Source organism: Equus przewalskii, chromosome 13 (assembly GCF_037783145.1).
Source record: "Equus przewalskii isolate Varuska chromosome 13, EquPr2, whole genome shotgun sequence".
Taxonomy (NCBI): Eukaryota; Metazoa; Chordata; class Mammalia; order Perissodactyla; family Equidae; genus Equus; species Equus przewalskii.
Window position 1 is genome coordinate 20,289,135 of NC_091843.1, and position 19,046 is coordinate 20,308,180.

Below are 19,046 nucleotides of genomic sequence, written 5' to 3' on the forward strand. Positions count from 1 at the left end.
AACTGCCCTGGAGGAGAGGCTGGTGCCTCTGAACTTAGAGCAACAGAAATCAAGCAGGGGTGACCCTCGGTGCGGACAGCAGGTTCCATGTGATGTCCCCAACAGCAGGCTGCCAGCCAACAAGTGGGCAGCTCAGAGCAGTTGCGTTTCAAAGCAGCAGACTAGGGCAGGCTACTAATGTGTGGACCCAACCACTCCACAATTTGCTTAAAAGCCACACTGTGTTTCCTGGACGATGGCCGCAGGCCAAAACACACACATTCCAGTTTTTACGACTGTAAGGTAAGCATTCTTTTAATGGTTCTTTCTCTGTTCCCTCACTCTTGCTTGTGTTGTGTTTTGCTTGTTCCATCTCCCTGCTTTTTTCCTCTTTCTTAGCCCGGCTCTCCTCTCTGCCTCGCTTGCTTCCATGCTCCTGCTTCAAAGCTCCCTTGCCACTATCTCCTGCCTCGCTTTTCTGCAACTTCTCCATCACAGTGGTTTTCCCCTCCTTTCAGGCCCTTGGTCAGGTTTTCTCTAATTACTAGACTTCCTCTCCCTCTGTTTTCCTGTTTGCCTGGCAGAGCCTCCTTCCCCTGCCTTTTAAGTTTCCTGGCTTTAGCACAGACTTAAAAGCTCCACTCCAGCTTCCTCCTCTTCCCATTTCCCCCGTTGGTCCATCCTCTCTCCTCCACCACGGCTCCTCTCCGCGGCCCTTCCCTTTCTTTCTGGACACCTGGTCCCATGCATCCCTCTTGCCCTTCCCCAACCCCTTCACCTTTCACCTCTGGTCTTTGTTCCCTTGTCTCCTGTCTTTCCTCAGCCCTCCTCTCCCTCCCCTTGGAGCCCCTCCTGGTTTCCATCCCCCCTTTATCTTTGTTTTCCTTCCTTCTGGCTGCTGATAGAGTGGGAGTACTTGCAGGCTGCGTCCCTGATTTCGCATGCAGACTGGGAGCCAGCACGTCAGTCTAACACTAACATTGCCCTGGGGAAAGGGAGTCTCAGTCCCTCCATGCAGTTTGCCCCTGCAGTTTGGAGCTGAGATAGAAGGCTTCAGAGTAAAGCCACAGGAGTGCAAGGCTCCAGCTTGGCAGGCAGTATGGAGAAAGGACTGACTGCTTCTTTTTCCCACTGATCTTGTTTAAGTCAAGGCCAAAGATCAAGGCTGGGACATGTCATTTGTAAATTGCAGCCTTGGGGCGGGACCTGCCCCTTCTTCCCAATACACACACACACACACACACACACACACACACGAGCGCACGCATGCATGCACACGCAAACACGTATTTCTTATTCACTTTTGTTCAGAGCAAAAGGCCCCGTGACTTTTCAGATGTAATGTATAAAACACCCACACTGCAAAATAAAAACTATAAAAAGAACCAGAACCACCACAAAAGGAGACATTGCTGCTGGGGAAAGGGCTGTCTTCCATCCCTTCTACTTCTTGCTCGTCAATTCTTTTCAACTTCAGTTGTTCCTATTTCCTTGACGGAGCCCGTTAGAGCAGAGCTGGCTCTTTCCTTAGAGGACAGCGCCATCTAGCAGGTGAAATGTCAAACCCTTAGCTAGGAGCCAACAAGAAAACCAACCTCCCAGGTTCCTGGCTTCCAGGCTCCCAACTTCTCTTCTTCACTCCCTCAGCCAGTCAAACCCCAGCTTGCCTGAAAAAGCGATTTAACCCTTTGGCCTCGTTGGAGATCTCAGTCCATTTCCACTCACCTCGGTTTCTCCAGTGCCTGATCTAGTTTCAGTTTGTGGCCTTAGTTCCTAGAAAAGGCAAGAAAGTTCTAGGTGAGGCAAAAGGCTCTCCCTGATGCTAGTGAGCTCCAGGTGACTTTTCCAAAGCAAACAAAACATCTTCAGGCTATCCACGGAGCTGCCCAGGCCACCAGAATCTGTGGCAATATCTGCTGCTTTTTCCTTTCTCTATCATTTCTTCCTCCTTCCTTCCTTTCATATTTATTGAGTGCCTGCTGCGTACCTGGCACTATGCTAAGTTGATTAAGAGACACTCCTCTCTTAAGGGTCCCCCAGCCCAACAGACTCGAACGTTAGACTCTTGGGCTTGCAGAACGTCTGATCTGGGATGGGGTTTTAGTCATTGTAGCTATGCTCAGGGTCCAGGGGATGGAGGAGAGAAGACAGGCCCAAGAGCCTCACTTCTACCTCTATCAGAACAGTTTCATGCTTATCTAGGTTTTATTTCTTAAGTTTTTGCTTATGATTTTGTTTGAATAAAGAATTTTGAAGCTTAAGAAGGAGTTTGAGAACATTTGCTCCGATCTAAATGTCTCACTCTACGGATGAGGACACGGGGTCCAGGAAAATTCAAGGACTGACCCAAGCCCAAAGAATTAGGGCAATAGGTCTCCAGGTTCTACATACCTAGCTTCTTGCAATAAAACCCCAACTTCACCAGGTCTTCAAGGCCAGCCTTCTACGGTGGCGATGAGGGCAAAGTGAACACTCTGATTATTTCGTATTTTTGTTTGCTTCTCTCCTGCCAGACTCCGTGTAGGCAAAGGATGGAGTGTGAGTTTTATAGGGCTGCCATTATAAAATATCACACACTGGGTGACTTCAACAACAGAAATTTATTTTTCTCCTAGTTCTGGAGGTGAAGTCCAAGATCAAGGTATTGGCAGGGTAACTATCTCGGAAGGCCATGAGGGAAGGATCTGTTCTAGCTCTCTCCCCTTGGCTTACGGATGACCATCTCCCTGCATCTTCATGTTATCTTCCCCCTGTACGAGCTTCTGTCCGAGTTTCCTCTTCTTATAAGGACTCCAATTGTATTAGATTAGGGCCCATTCTAATGACCTCATTTTTATTTAACCACCTCTGTAAAGACCCTATCTCCAAATATGGTCACATTCTGAGGTGCTGGGGGTTCAGACTTCAACATGAATTTTTTTTGGAGGGTCACAACTCAGCCCATGACAGATGGCAAAGTTTTTCTTTCCCTTACAAACCTTGATCAATTGGCAGTGGCTGCCTAGACCCCCATGCCAAAATAGATGAGAACAAATCTAAGACCGAGTCCTCACAGAGTCTACTTTGCCAGTGTAAGTTACTGGCCTTGGGAAGAAGCTACTGGGAGTGGGAAGTGGCAGTATGATTGTCACATGTCTGCCCTTGGTGACATAGGGCATATAGATACTACTCCTAGGAGCAAAGAACACATATCACCATGACATATCTTGACATACCAAAACATGCCAAAGCCACAGGTCTGAAAGAGGGTCCGTGGCAATCATGTAGTCCTCTCAAGCCTTTCATTTCAAAGATGAGGCAAACTGAGATCCAAGGAGCTTATGCCTTGCCTAACATCACTCAGCATCTTTGTGGAAGCATCAAGACTAGACCCAGACATCATGTCTCCTGATCTAGTGTCCTTTCCAAGAGCTCAGGTTGCCCCTAGTGACATCCAATAAAGACAGAAATGCCTATACTTCCCAGGCAGGATTCCCCAAGTCTCCCATTCCCTCAGACTCAAGAAGGAACCATATGAAGAGAACTAAGCTAAAAGTTCAAGTCCAGGGCCAACTCCATATTGCTTGGACCACTAGGCGTTAAAGGGATCTGAGGCTACATCTAGGCCTTTCCAGAGAGAACACTACCATCAATTAGTAATGTCTGCCATTGCTATGCACACAGGATTGGGGAGTGGAAAGATGAATATGATCTATATGCTGGATTAGATAACCTCTAACGTCCCTTCCAGTCATAAGACTTTGTAATGCAAGCCTTGGGCAGGAGCCATGTGTTTCTTCCTTGAACGTAACTAGAAGGCTGGGTTAGGAGACATGCTGTGATGATCCTGATGCCAGAACACAGTTATGTGATCTGCTCCAAGGGCTTTCAGCACAGGCCCCTTTTTTGCAGCTTCCTGACACAGAAGATCCAGCTATCCATTACCTATGCATCCATAGGTCCAGTCCCACTGAATTTATCCCTGGTGTTTCTCCATGTAGAATTTTCCCCCTTGGAGTCAGCTGATGACACCTAACTCCAGGTTATGGCTGAACACTGGAAATTTCCATCCACCTGATGCAGCAAGAGGCAAGGAGTGTTTGCTGAAGACTTATCCCTCAGCCATTGCAGGTGAGGGGACATGCAAGGGTCAGCTGGATCATGAGCCCTGGAGAAGGTCAACTACAACAGAATAGATAACTTTTCTCAAAGGCTTTCCAACATGCCACAACCTCATATGTGGCTGACTCATGGGGCTGCTCAGGGAGAGACATTTGCCTCTTAACTTCAAACAGAGGCACTGAGCCTCGTTCAGGTTCTTCTGTTCCAACTCAGTTTGCAACTCCCCAGCTCCCTCTTCCTCCTCCCTCTTGGCAGGCAGGCCTGGACCAGCTTCTGGGAAACTTTGGGATAGGTATTTATCACCTGGAGGAAAAAGCTCCATGTGAATCAATATGAGAGAACCTAGAAGTCATTGAGAGCTCAGCTCTGGAGACGATAAGATCTAGACTCAAATTGCAGTCCTACCACTTTCTAGCTGTGTGACCTCAGACAAGTTACTTAACTCATCCAAACCTCAATATTCCCATCAGAAAAATGGGGAGAACAATAATACCTAGCTCACAGGGTTGTTGTAAGGATTAAATGAGATCATAATTACTGGTGCTATTATTAGTATTAGTGATTCAACATATAGGGAACTTGGAGAATGGACTGTGCCTGGAGATGGTAAAATCCTGCAATTTATTCTCTTGGTTCCAGGAGAGGGCACCCCTGGAAATCAGGAGATCTGACTTGACCCTGGCTATCAATGTCAGTCAAGTCACCCTACTTCTCTGTGCCTCCGTTTCTTCAACTGTCAAATGGGACTGATTTCCTGAAAAGAGGTTCCATGAGGCTTGAAATTTTAAGTAAGAGGTGTGTGAAGCTTTGGGAAATTAAAAGAGCTATTCAAGCAAATAATAATCATAGCAACAAATCTTTACTGAGCATATACTACCTGCCAGGCACTGTGTCAAGGGCTTACCAGCATTGTCTTATCACAACCACCATTACTATTGCCACTTTACAGATGGGGAAACCTATTGCGAAGAGAGGTAATTTGCTCAAGTTAACACAACTCCTAGGTGGTAGACCTGATGTCGATGTGAAAGTGAGGGAGAGGGATGGTGCCTCTCCTCCCCACCCTAAACATGCTGGAAATACTTTTTAATTATCGTGGGGTCTGCGTAGACCCCAGGAGAAACAGAGGCCCCAAGCAATGCCATGCCCAGAATTAGATTCAGGGTGCAAGATAGCACCCTGCTTGAGTCCAGCTTGCCAGCCCCTAGAGAGGCGCAGAGCATTCTGGGTCCCTCTGTCCTTTCCTGGGAAGCTCACAGCCGCAGCATGTCACTTTTTTGCCCAGTGGGTGCCAAGAAGAGCTCAATACGCAACTACCAAGTTTCAGTGAAGCACAGCCGAGGTCGCTGCTGGGGGTGTGGTCAGGGGAGGCAGCCAGAGCACAGAGCACAAGCCTGACTCTTGCTGCTAAGTTTCTGACACCTCACTGGAGGGCCCAAGGCTTCTGGGAAGATCTCCCTTTCCCCCTGCAATGAGCCTTGGCAGAACAGGGTTAACGGAAAGTGGGCCCAAGGTCACCAATGCCTCCAAGGCACAAGCAGGAAGGACCAGCTGTGAGAAGCTGAGTGGGTGGCTCCCAGGGCAGGCCTAGCCGGGAGAACGCAGGGGATGTGGCTGGGCTGCCTGGAGGCTGGGGCCTCACAGTTAGCTCAGGGTATCAAAGGAATCCCACCCACTGAGAAAGCTGGGAAGTAAAAGCTCCTGGGGAAAAGATGGCACCCATGCTTCCTGGAGTTGGAGGAAAGCCCCGGTTACAATTTTTTCTGCTTTTGAAGAAAAGAAGGAATGGGAGGGGGGAGGCTGCTGATGCATAAAACAGGAGTAGAGTCGGGTGATCTTGGATCTTAGCCGTCTATCTGCCACAGCCCCCTCCATTCTAGCTACCTGCCCAGTTTTCTTTCTTTTTCTTCCTTCTTTTCTTCTTCACCTCTGGTACTACTTCTAGATAAAGTTTTTGAGTACTACTTCTATGCCAGGCACAGTGCTAAGTGCTTTATATGCATCATCTTATTTAACCTGCATAGCAACCCTCTGAGGTGGCAATATATAAAGATTTCAGAGCAGAAGAGACTAAAGCTCAGAGAGAGTTGAATAAACTGCCCGAGGTCACAGATCTGATGCAGCACCCAAATCCAGATTCCCACTCTAAAGCTCACGATCTTCCCATTGCACTACCGTAACCGTAAGATCTGTTCGTAGTGAGGGAGCCCATCGGACGACTGCTTACCAGAGACTGAGCTTGGGCTAAGTTTCTTTTTCTTCAGCAAAAGTTCCCAGCTGCATCACAGTATAATCCCCGAAGGGAACTTTCTTCATAAAGGGGATATCGTGACAGTACGTGACTGTTCTCAGACAAGGATGTAATGAGACATTCTGCCTTTTGAGGGGTTGAGAAGGAAGCAGCCCCACCCCAGGGGAGGGAGCCAGAGGGGAGAAAGCAGGATCAATGTTCTGGGCTGGTGAAGGAGTGGACTTTGAAGTTAGCCCTTAACCAATGACACTGTTGACAGTGACGCTACAGCAAGTGAAGGTGAGCCGAGTGAGCCTGAGACTCTAGTGCAGTCGTGACCGGACTTGAGCTGAAGCCTTGCCCAAGAATGGGGCAGAACTATGCTTTCTCAGTCACATCACGGGCCAGTGAGAAACCACATCACTAGAAGATTGACCATGCTCCAATTCCCTCCTCAGCGAGTGTCCCATAAAGACAGACCACCCTTTGGGCTAAGTAAGCAAGCCCTGAGGTTTTGGATAATTCAAGGAGAAGCGGGAGACTCTGAGCCTTCTTTAATAAGGCATGTAAGGATTTCAAGTAATTAAATGGAAAAATAAGAAAATTGATCCTATCTGCACACTGAGGTTGCCCCACAAGCAGTGATATTACTGAGTTTTTCTTTGATGTTTCTCCTATTGGTCTTTCTAGTCTATTGGCGTGATATGACAAAGACGTGGCTGGGATAACTTGATCAAGAGAGCCATAACTCACCAACACAAGGATGATTTCTCTCCCCCAACTAAGTCAGGGTTGCCATATATGGCTGCACAGGCTGTGCACTGCTCAATTCCAACGGGCACTATTCACATACTATGATCTGAATGGTTTCTCCACATGTTACATAATAAAGAGGAACTAAACTGCGCTCTCCCAGCTTTCAAAGATCAGGTCAAATACATCCTTCCCCACTTAGCCTTCCCCAAACAGCCCAGCTGACAAGAATCACTCCCTCTTTTGTATATCCACAGTGTACTCTCTACAACAAGACACTTCCTGCCTTGTAGTTACTGTTTCATGTGAATAGCTTATCTTTCCCACCAGACTATGGTTCTTAACCTTTCTGGAGGAGTCCTGGGCCCCTTTGAAAATCCTATCAAAGATACAAACACATTCCCCAAGGACAAAAAAAACTGCACAAACACAAGTAATTTTGTATCTAATTTCAGGAAATTCATCAATGCCCTAAAGCCCATCCAGAGCCATTTAGAGTGTAGCTTCCACAGGAGCAGAGACAATATCTGTCTTGTTTATCACTGTATCCTGGAAATTAGCACAGCGCCTAATACACAGTAGCATAATAAATGTCTGTTGAATGAAGAAATGATTAAACTCTGGAAGGTTCTTGGGTGCAGGGCCAGTGTCAGATCCATTTCTATAGCCTCAGAGAGTTTCCAAGACAATGGACCCTCAACTAGCTTGGCCTAACACTCAGAACACTAGTGATGAATCATTGCTCCATCTCCTTCTGGCATGGGCACCTCAACCAGCCTGATCCTTCCAGGCCCAGCCAGACAAGGAAACTTCGCCAAGCTGCAGGGTCTCCACATGGAAAGGCAATGGCCCAGCTTGGTGGGGGTTTCGGGTACTGAATCGGAAATCTGACACAATGACTTTTTTTGGCCACTTAGAGTCCTGAAAATTTATGCTTTCCTTTGTTTTTTCCCAAGGAGATAGAGAAGTTTGTTTAGTGAGGTGAACGATAACGTTAATAAAAGAAAATAATAATCATCTCATATAATTTGCAATTTAAATTGTCCTCCACATTTTCACATACATGAGTTCTGGTCTTCACGTGGCGTCCAGTGAAGTAGCTATGGTCCTCATTTTACAGATCAGGAAGTTGAGGCTGAGAGAGGCCAAGTCACTTGCCCAAGTCACACTGTTTGTCAAAGGCTAGAACTAGCACCCTGGAATTCCGTTTGTTTCTCCAGCATTGTTTTGCTGACTTCAGGCTGCCATCTGAGCAATTACTGAATCACGCATTAAATGTTGTCCATGTGCAGATGTCAGCATACTCTGAGTTTAGCCTATCTGGGCCATCCCCCGGAGTCTGTCTGCATCAAGCTAGAAAAGTGTATCTTCTCAGCGAGTCTCACCTGCCATAGGCTTCCAGCTGCCAAAGGCAGGGCTAAATCTGGCCAGGGACTGCCACTAGGACTCTCTTAGGTCAACAGTCAGCAACACAGTGGCCCAGAATTCCCCACCCCTCCTCCATCACCAACTGATGCCCACAGGAACCACTCAACCGTACCTCGAAGTGGGCTAGGTGTGTCCTCACTCCTGGGCCACAAGGCATGACAGAAGTTGAGGGCTTGCAACCTCAACTTCCACAAGGAACAGCCCAAATGATGGAAGGGAAGAAAATGAAATTGGGAAGCAAATTAAAAGGACCTCCTAGAGCAGTGGCCCCTGCTCAAAGGAAAAGAATCCCGTGGGAGGCACTCTGAGTAGTCTTTAAGCACATATAGGGACATGCTACTATGGATGATGTAGACTAGCTTGTGTCCATCTATATTAGAAGTAAAAAGGTAAGAGCTCCTACTGCAACAGGCAAATTTTAGGTTAAGTGTGAATAACTTCCCAATTGCAAGCCTGAATGAGGCTGTGAAATACCCACCCCTAGGGAGCTTCAGAGGAGGATTTGCAATCCATAGTATCAAATCACTTAAGGGCAAATCACCTGCATTGAGACAAAAGGGTAGACCAGCTTGACCTCTACACAGGCTTCCCTTCCCAATTTGAAATTATGTTGCCTCCTTAAAGCATACTAATGTCTTATGCCTGCATAGACTTTACAGTGTTCAAAGCACTTTTATGGAGATTGGATCATCTTTGTCAATTCTGGAAGGTAGGCTGGGAAGAAATTACCATCGCCAGTTTACAGATGAAGATGATCTTGGGACCCTTATAGAGCAATGCTTTTTCCACCAAGCTATGGCAAGCCACACACCTTACCAGCTGGGCTCTCAACTCTCAGCAGCTCAGTTTCCAAAGTCTGTCTGAATCCTTGCGCCAACCATTTGGATTTCTGAGAAAATCCAGGGAAGCCCGTACACAGACACTCAGGGCTGGGAGTTGAACAACCACACAGCCACAACAGCCAAGGCTGAGAAATCACAGTGACACCCCTTATCTGGCCGGAGCTGCCTGCAGATAAGGTAGAAAAGAGTGCACGTCACAGCAACTTCCTGGGTTTGTTCAGACAACCATTCCCCCTCAGTCCCATTAAAAAAGACTCCAGTCCTGAAACGCTCCTCTCTTCCTGTCTTTTTGTCTTCTCTCTGTTCTTTGCTCTCTCCCCAAGCCTCCTTCCTTATCTTACTCCTCCCTCTCCCTGAGGCATACTAGTCTTCACCTCTCACTCTCACTGCAGGGCAAGGATGCCATTCAGCATGATGGCAGGTGCTGGGAAAAGTCCATTGCCGCAAAAGATCGTCTATTCTCAAGAGCTAATGTTTCCAAAATGTAGGGCAGTCTTACATGTGTATATTTACTGGGTAAATCTCTAGCAACTTGGCGGGAATTATTTTATCCCAATGTCTACCTTTGCACCAGGAGTGAATCTAGTGATTTATCCAGTCAACAACTGTGCCAGGCACAGAGATACATGGCCCCATGGTCTCACGGTGCTCACGGTCTGGTACAGGGCTTCCGTTATAGGCGTGCACGATCCTGAGCCTCCTCAGCCCCCAGGCAGCTGGGCAGCAGACACAAGGGCAGTCAAACCCCCCATTTGAAATTCTCATTTGTCATTTTCTATGTATGCTGCACCATGAGATGGTGGACATACAGCAGTCAAATCCAAGGCTCCTGGAGAGAGGAAGAGAAGGCACTGAAAGGGAAAGTAAACTGCAGACCAGAGAGTTGGGGGTCCCGAAGACAAATGTGACTTCACAATGCGTCTGGGATTTACCCCACTCCCTGTAACCTCTGACACCCCCAATTCATACACACACACACACCACAGCCCAATCAAAGAATTCCTGTAGAATGCCTTTTAACAGCAACTCTAGTGGGATCCTGAAACTCTCTAAACCACCTATTTGCTCTGATTTCCAAGCCAGCTATTTCACTCTTGGCCTGATCTTCCTGAGATCTGAGAGCTCAACTGACCCCAGACCATGCAGTACGTGAAAACAGCGTGGATAAGTCAGATCAGGCGCCAGTGTGCCTGGATTTAAATCCTGGCCCATAATCTACTAAACTTGTGATGGCAAGCTCATAGTAAAACTTACTTACCCTTCTCTTATCTGTCCAATTGGTATTTTACTAGTACCCACATTGTTGTGGTCTACAGAAGATTAAATGAAATAATATAAGGAGATGCTTAACACTAGGCACATAATACGTGCTCAATAGATTTTAACAGTAAAATAGTAGCAAGGTCTGGCTTTTTGATTTGTGATACTGTTGGGTTTTTTTTTCCCCCTGCCAAATTATGATTTGTGTCATAGAGAGGAGGTTGAGATATTTATGACCCAGTTCCTGATTCAGGGAAAAGAATGACCCTTTGAAATGTCACCAAAAGTGCACTCTGTCCTTGTTGCAGATTCAGATCAACCGAGTTTTGATGCCTCCCTACTCTGAGGCTCTGCCCTAGGAAAGCAAAGCAGACCCAAAACCTGAGGACTCCCCACCATCTCTCAAGACTAGCCTCTTGAATCAAGCTACAGAAGGACCCTCTGTGCAAATGCAACTTTGATATCACACTAGCCAAAAAGATACAGTGTGCTGGTCTTAGTGACACAATTCTTATCTCGCTAGTGATTCTTGCAAAGAAAGATATAAAAGTCTCATTCTTCCACAGAAGGGCTTGAGTAGAATTGAAGATTGTGCAGTTCAGGAGAGACCTGCAATATAATATCTGGAATCACTAGACATTTGAAAGCAGAAATCTCTTTCTCCTTTGAGTATTGCATCCTAACTGCCACCCAGAGATGATTTATATGTGCTCATCCTTATTACAGACTACACATAATAAAGGCATGATAGAAATCATATCTGCATAGATTCAGGCAGCTCTGGGAGAGAGGCTGCCAGTTTTGTTTGACAAGACACTCAATCAAGCAAAAAGGTTTAAAATATTCCAGGAGGATCTCACTGTCTGCTTAAGACTGTATATTTTTATCCAGATAACAGAAATCCTAATTGAGCACAACATTAGTACTCGCTTTTCCTAACTCCTTCTTGCAGTAAGAAGCACGAAAGGAAAATTACGGAAACACTTTGCTTTTGTGGGCTAGGGTTATGAAGGAGAAGAGTCTGTCATTCGGTTGTTCCCATAGACTCAGGTATTGCCACTGGTTTGGTGCTTCTAAGTAGAAAGTGAGGACTTCCATGCACAGCATACTTAGAAAGAAATATGCTTGGGGCTGAGTTTTTCCCTATATGTTTGAATCACTGGGTGAAAACTTTCCTTTGGGACTTTTTCAGATGTTTACATTCCTTTTAAAGTCTTCCTTGCACTTAGATTTATAGCGGCGTCCAGACAAGGGGGAGGGGAAGGAGACACTCACCCATGTGCAAAATTTAAGGGGGCACCAAAACTCAGGAATCAAAATATATAATATTTTAATACAGTAATTTTTAAAAATAGAAATGAATGCCAAAAAATCCAAAGTGGAGAAAATATCCGAATTCTAAATAAAAACAGGAACCAAGTCTGCACTTTTACAATGCTGCATCCCTTGCCTCACCCTAACTCAGGCCCCAGCTCCAAAAAGATGGGTTAAAATAACTGGTAGCTGGTCTGTGAGCCATATTTTAATGATTTTATTTTTTTAATGTTGCATTAAAATGTTACTTATCTTGATCCCTGTGTTTTTTGGTGCCCCCTTAAGTTTTGCATAGGAGGAAAATGCCTCACTTGCCTCACCCTAAGTCTCAGCTTCAAAATGTAGACCAAGATGCTTGGAAACCCAAGAGGAAACTTAAAAAATGCAAATTTGCTCATTCAAATACTCCTTCATCACCATGGCATCCAAGGGCATGAAACACCTTTACTCCAGACTAAAGGTGAGCAGAGGAGGGGAGCAGGGGGAAAACCATCATCCCAGCTCCTAAAGAAATCGCTTTGCCAGCCATTACAAGAGCTGACAGGTTGATAAAACGTTTAAAGGCATAATGTTCAAACAGAGAAAAAAACTAAAAATGTAATAATAAAGTTAAATGTAACTGTTTTAAAGCATAATTCTTTTGAGAGACGAGTTTTATGTTGGACCAGCATTTGAAGTAGCAGTCGTCATTATTAACGGGAACCTCCGAGAGAGAAGATTTAAATCACCAAAGTAATAAAAACTGAACAAGGACTAGCACCTTGAAAGGCACTTGGAGAGAAGATTGCATACAAATGCAATTAAAACGATGCTTATAAAATACTAAGATGTTAATTGGGTTCACTCCCAGAGGCCCCAGCAGTACAGTATGTCAGAAGTTAGCGGGTTTGAAGTTTAAAAAGAGTAGTTTAATTTGTACACCTTGTCCTAATTACAGAGCTTTCTGCAGCCCACGTATCTGTATGGTTTATTGTAGCTTGGAGCTTTGTAAAACAAACACACACACCAGTTAATTGGGTTATTGCGATGGAAAATTGGGCTACAGAACAGCAACCTCTCTTGCTGGCGTGCCTTTACGGCTGGTAATGAACGCTCCAGCCACGTCAGGGCACCCTGATTTGTAAGGTGTGCCGTTTACAGCTTGGTGATTCTGTTGGTCTGAGGAATAGGAGGTGATGCCGTGAAAACAAAGAATCACACCAGATAATGTTCCCTCACGACCACGCTCCCGCCCCAGCTGGCTTGTTTAGAACTTTTAGCACTGCCACCCGCCTGCCTGATCTCTGCCCTTTCAAACATCCCAGCCCGTCTGAAGGCCACCTTCTCACATTAAAGCCCTAACCCCCGGAATGGAGCAAGGAAGAGGGGCTCCCCGGTAGCCCTGTTTTTAGAGCACCTGCAGGGAGACCTTGTGAGGTGGTGGTTTTCCTCCTAACCAGCAAATAAATACGTAATGCTATCAAAATAGGATCATTAAATCGGATTAGGAGGGAGTATGACTGAATCATTTTCCAGGAGTCCTATTGAAATGTGCTTCCCACGGGTAGGGTTTGGGCCATTTCGTGCCTGGCACTGGCAAACTTCCTTCATGAGGAAGGGCATAAAGCTGTGGCATATCATGGGTTTACCTTCTCTCTCAGTCACTCTTCCTGTCCCCTTCTACCTCGAGCTGCTAAATGTGAATCCCAAATGAAGTGAGATGAGAGTTTAGGACTTTTATTCCTATGCCAGCGAAATTATTCATCTCTGAGAAATCCAGAAGTGAGCAATGGGGTGGCAGACAGTGTGGAAAACAGCAAATGCAAGATCCCCATGCCAGCTCCCAGCTTGTCAAAAATATAGGAGGGCCCCCTCAGTCTTTGACCATGAGCAAAAAAGAAATATCATCTCCTGCCACCCCTCAGAGCAGTTTTGCAGATAGAGTCCATAGTCCAGGCCAGCCCAGCGCAGCTAACCCAAAGCAAACTTGGATGGTCAATGTCAAACTCCAACCTCCCCTCCACCTGGGTGCAGAGGGACCCGGCTCCTCACAATTGAGAGGAAAGTAACCTGACAAATGAAGGCACCCTAAGGAATTGATGTCTCAAAGTTTTCTCCAACCCAGAGTAATTGCAGTTTAAAAAGAATTGCCATGGGTAGGTCATGCTTTACACAGATCTAGAAGGAAGGCCTTAGGAGCCAGGGCCCTCCAGAAGAGGCCATTCATCATGCTGAGGATTTAAAACTCTGGACATTGAGGATAAGCTTTTCAACATGCTGGGTGCTGTAAAGAATCTCGGAACACAGGGTCTCTCTCGTCAATGCACTGACATTTGGGAGAGGCAAAGCCCACGCCTGGCTCTCAGGTACAGGGCTGGTCTGCAGGGTGAGTGGAGCAGGGACCAGTTGCCATGGCAGCTTTGCATGGTGTTAGGGTAATTATCTACACCAACAATCTCCCTGGACCTGAAAATTTGGAATTAAAAATGTTTACTTTGGGCTAATCAAAATCCTAAAGGGAAATTTCCACTGTCCCAGAGCCTGGATGTTGAGGAAGCCTGGCCATGCTTACTGCCACTTAGCATCTGGCAGATGTGGAGCAGAGGCTTCATGGTGTGAGTAAACCTGGTCCCCAACTCAGCAGCTGTGTGGCCTGGGGCGCCCTCCTTAACTGCTCTCTGCCTCAGTGTCCTCATCTGTAAGCCAAAGACAATTACATTACCTCCCTCCTAGGGTTCTTATGAAGATTCCAGGGGATAAGGCAGGTAAATCACTAAGAGGACTGCCTGGCACATAAGCACCACTAAATAAATATTACCTATTATAGTTACTACTACTAATATTATCCTTGCTCTGTGGATGAGGGATTGAGGCTCAGAGAAGTTGAGTAATATGCTCAAGGTCACACACACATGTAGAAGAGCAGAAATTCACATTCAAACCAAGGAATTCTGACCCCGAAGCCCAAGATCTTAATCATTCTCGAGGGCAAGTCTTTCTGAAAGGACACCCCCTCACATCTCAGGACTCCTTTACTCAATCTAGGTCTTTTCCAGCCCATCACCTGGAAGAAAAGAGGAGAGTGGGGACGTTTAAAAAACAGTGTGGAATCTGAAACAGGGCACATCGGAGGGGAGAGAAAAACTGTAAATCTGAGAATTCCAGGTCACCATGGACACACCACCCATTTCATAATTTCACCCAGATGGGTTCTGACCCTGGGAATCCGACTTAAGGACAGCGGCAGGGAGAAATTCCTGCATTGCAAAGCTGCTATGTTTTCTGCTTAAAATTGACTTTGAGGTTGTGTTAAGAAGCAAAAAAGCGTCAGCAAACCCAGCCTCCCTGGCTCCAACAAGCCCGCAGCAGGCAGGTTATTATTATTATTTATTATTTGTTGATGGATATTCAAAGCCACCAGTCGGGTCTTCCCTCGGGCTGGGAAGCCGGGGAGCAACAGGCGCTAGAAATCTGGCGCTTGGTTCCTAGAGCTGCTTGGGAACTGGGAGTTATTAAAGCATGTTTTGCTATTGCCATCTGCTCTGCGGGGCGCTTGACCCTACATCTGACTTCAGGCTTCTGCTGTCCCTGCAGAACAAGCAACAGAAAGTTGTACAAATTGCAAAGAGGGAGTCCAGGGAAAGGGGAGGAGGAACTGGTGGGTAGGAAGAGGATGCTGGGGCTTGTTGAAATGGGGATTTCGTACCCTCATTTTGTACCCTCTCTGCCTTAACCTTTCATTACTCCATAACCACGGGACTCGCCGAGACCAGAAGATGAAAAAGTTGCCCAAGGAAGGATGGATGGAGCTGTCAATAGCAATAAAAGTCCGTGTAGCTAAAGAAGAAAGAGTCACTTGCCATATCATGTCACAAGGGTGAATACTGACAATATCCCTCACTGGAAGTTTTCAAACTTTTTTTGACCTTGACTCTGCCCCACAGTTAGAAACACATTTTACAACATGCTCCAGTCCCCTCATGCACACACTCATGAGGGAAACAAAGTTTTCACTGAAACAATACTCACTTTTACCACATGAGATGCCCTCTGATACATTCTATAGTCTTTTAATTCTTTTGTTTTTTTTAAATCTTGGTGAAGACCCACAAAATTAACTTAATACTCACCTTAAGCCTTGGAGATAAGAATCCTCTGAGAGGGGACAGCCCTGTGGCCGAGCGATTAAGTTGGCACACTCTGCTTTGGCGGCCCAGGGTTTCACTGGTTCGGATCCTGGGCACAGACATGGCTCTGCTCATCAAGCCACGTTGAGGCAGCATCCCATATAGCACAACCAGAAGAACCTACAACTGGAATATACAACAACATGTAAGCTAGGGTTGACAAAACAACTGCACACCACAGCCTAGCCAAGGTGACACATAAAATTAACCATCACAGACCAAGACGAGGCATTACAGAACTGGCTACCTCCAGACCTTGAGAATTCCTGGATGATTTCAGTAGTTCCTTGAGAAGGCAAGTTGAGGCAGCTGAGGGTCCAATGCATAGTTTCATGTGTAAGAGAATTATCAGGATGCCTGTTGTCAAAAATGTTGGTTCGCTGACTTCATTCTCAGAGGATTCTTTTGTTGTTTTTTTGATTGGCACCTGAGCTAACATCTGTTGCCAATCGTCTTTTTTCTTCTTCTTCTCTTCCTCCTCCTCAAAGGAAAGAAGACGTACAAACGGCCAATAGGTATATGAAAAGATGTGCAACATCACTAATCATCAGGAAAATGGAATCAAAACCACAATGAGATATCATCTCACACCTGTTAAATGGCTATTATCAAAAAGACAAGAGGGGCCAGCCCGGTGGCGCAGCAGTTAAGTTCACACATTCCACTTCTCAGCAGCCAGGGTTCACCAGTTCAGATCCCGGGTGTGGACATGGCACCACTCGGCAAAAGCATGCTGTGGTAGGCGTCCCACATATAACGTACAGGAAGATGGGCATGGATGTTAGCTCAGGGCCAGTCTTCCTCAGCAAAAAGAGGAGGATTGGCAGTAGTTAGCTCAGGGCTAATCTTCCTCAAAAAAAACCACAACATTTCTACTAAAATAAATCTCTTATTGTATATTGCATATATATGCATGTATATGTACACACACAAATATATGCACATAGATATATGTAAATAGACTCCTACTTGTTCCTCCTAGTGGTTCTGTTTCTTTGGAGAATCCTAACTAGATACAAGGTTTAAAGTCATTTACCATTAACATTTACTATTAAATAAACTTCCTAATGTAAAAAAGAGAATGTCTACTCTGGCCACACAGTGGAAACTAAAACTAAAGGGTGGGAAGAACGGATTCAGAGAGACACAGAAAAAGACTTGTAATCTCGGTGAGAAAAAGCACCTTAGCTTGGGGAGTGGGAATAAAGAGAAGAGAGTTTTCTAAGACATTTATAAGCCTTATTCCATGGGAATTAATGGTTAATTTGTTAAGGAGGTTGAACAAGAGGAAGAAGTACAGAATGAGAGAGAAATAGAAAGTGGAATGAGCAGTTTGGGGAGGAATGGTGATGAATTGAAATTTATACATATTACATTTGTGCTGTGTGCAAAAACCTGCAGGTGAAGATACCTGGTAGGTAGCTACATACATGTGTCTTAAGTTTGGAATCAGATCCAACCTAGAGAGAGAGATTTTTGAATCATTTACATATAAGTAGCATTTGAAGACATAGAGGTAGATATGCCTATTAGTTAAGACATTAATTAAGACACAAACTGTCTGGGCCAGAAAAAGAGGAGGTGGTATTTATTGGCTCATATATCTAAAAAGTGCAAGGATACGCTGGCATTGGATGCAGCTGAGTAAAAATGTCCAAATGTCCAAATGTCCAAGTGTCACTACCAGGAGTCACCAGGAATCAGTCTCTCTCTCTTATCTCAATGTTTCTCTCCCTTTAAGGTGGGAAAATGGACCCAGCACCTCCTGGCTGACATCCCGCAAGGTTAGTAACTCCGTGAGAAGAGACCAAACAGATCCACCGAAAGTTCCAGGGCTGCAAGTTGGGGCCGTTCCCACAGCTCTTACGTGGTTCGCTTCTCCTCGTTCAGGTCTCAGCTCAAATGTCAGTTTCTAAAGACCTCCCTGGCCACATTGTCTAAGACAGCTCCCTACCTCAATCGCTAGTTTCACCTTTGCTCTACTTTATTTTATAGCACTTATCACTACCTGATATTATCATGTTACTTAATTTATGCATTTAATTATTAATCTATTGTCTATCTTCCAACAGAAGATAAAAGCCAAGAGCAGAGAGGCTATTTTGGTTCTATTCACCTTATGGATCCCCAGCCTCCAAAACAGTACCTCCTCAAACATTTTAGGTACTTAGTAAATATGTGTTGAATTAATAGGTTGTGACCATGGTGGGAGTATTTACACCAATGAAATGCTACCAATCATGACTTTTCCCCTGGATATTGATTGTTAAACATTTACCAGCACACCAGAATCAAGTATACTGAGAGTGGTAGAGGTTTTGTTGGTTCAACCAAAATAAATCCATTTGATTTTACAAAAGGAAGAGAGACATGGACACTGGGAGGCCAAAACAGCAGGTGGCCACCATAATAAAGTTGACCAGGAAGAGTCCATAAACCAAGAAGAGAGATATATCAAAGATAAAACCTTAGGGGCCGGCCCCGTGGCTAAGTGGTTAAGTTCGCGTGCTCTACTTCAGCGGCCCAGGGTTTCGCCGGTTTGGATCCTGGGCGCAGACATGGCACCGCTCATCAAGCCGTGCTGAGGCAGCATCCCACATAGCACAACCAGAAGGACCTACAACTAGAATATACAACTATGTACTGGGAGGCTTTGGGGAGAAGAAGAAGGGGAAAAAAAAAAGGAGATTGACAACAGATGTTAGCTCAGGTGCCAATCTTAAAAAGAAAAAAAAGGATAAAACCTTGTAAGACACCAACATTTAAAGTGAAAGTGGACGAAAAAGAACCCAGAGAGCATATATTAAGAGGGAGTAACCAGAAATAGGAAAATCAAGTCATTTTCATGTCAGAGAAGTCAAGGAAAAATTGAATTTCAGGGATGAAGAAATAGTCCATTCTATCTTATGCTGCAGAGATCAAAGTAGCCTAAGGTAGTAATTAAAAGCTAGGGTCTTTATTTGATTGATGAGA

General features: G+C 45.4%; 2 long non-coding RNA genes across 5 annotated transcripts in view; one reads left to right on the plus strand and one right to left on the minus strand.

Moving 5' to 3' along the window:
* Positions 1-19,046, minus strand: part of LOC139075259 (uncharacterized) — a 427,158-nt gene that overhangs the window by 223,757 nt on the left and 184,355 nt on the right. For 3 of the 4 annotated variants that reach the window (XR_011525464.1, XR_011525463.1, XR_011525465.1), the window contains exon 4: positions 16,017-16,199. This is a non-coding gene — a long non-coding RNA (uncharacterized lncRNA). Of the gene's footprint in view, positions 1-9,302; positions 9,500-9,896; positions 10,163-16,016; positions 16,200-19,046 lie in introns of those variants that run through there. The other variant, XR_011525466.1, reaches the window with a different exon arrangement.
* LOC139075260 (uncharacterized) lies at positions 146-11,033 on the plus strand. Its single transcript, XR_011525467.1, has 3 exons — positions 146-282; positions 3,960-4,089; positions 10,902-11,033. It is a non-coding gene; the product is annotated as an uncharacterized lncRNA (long non-coding RNA).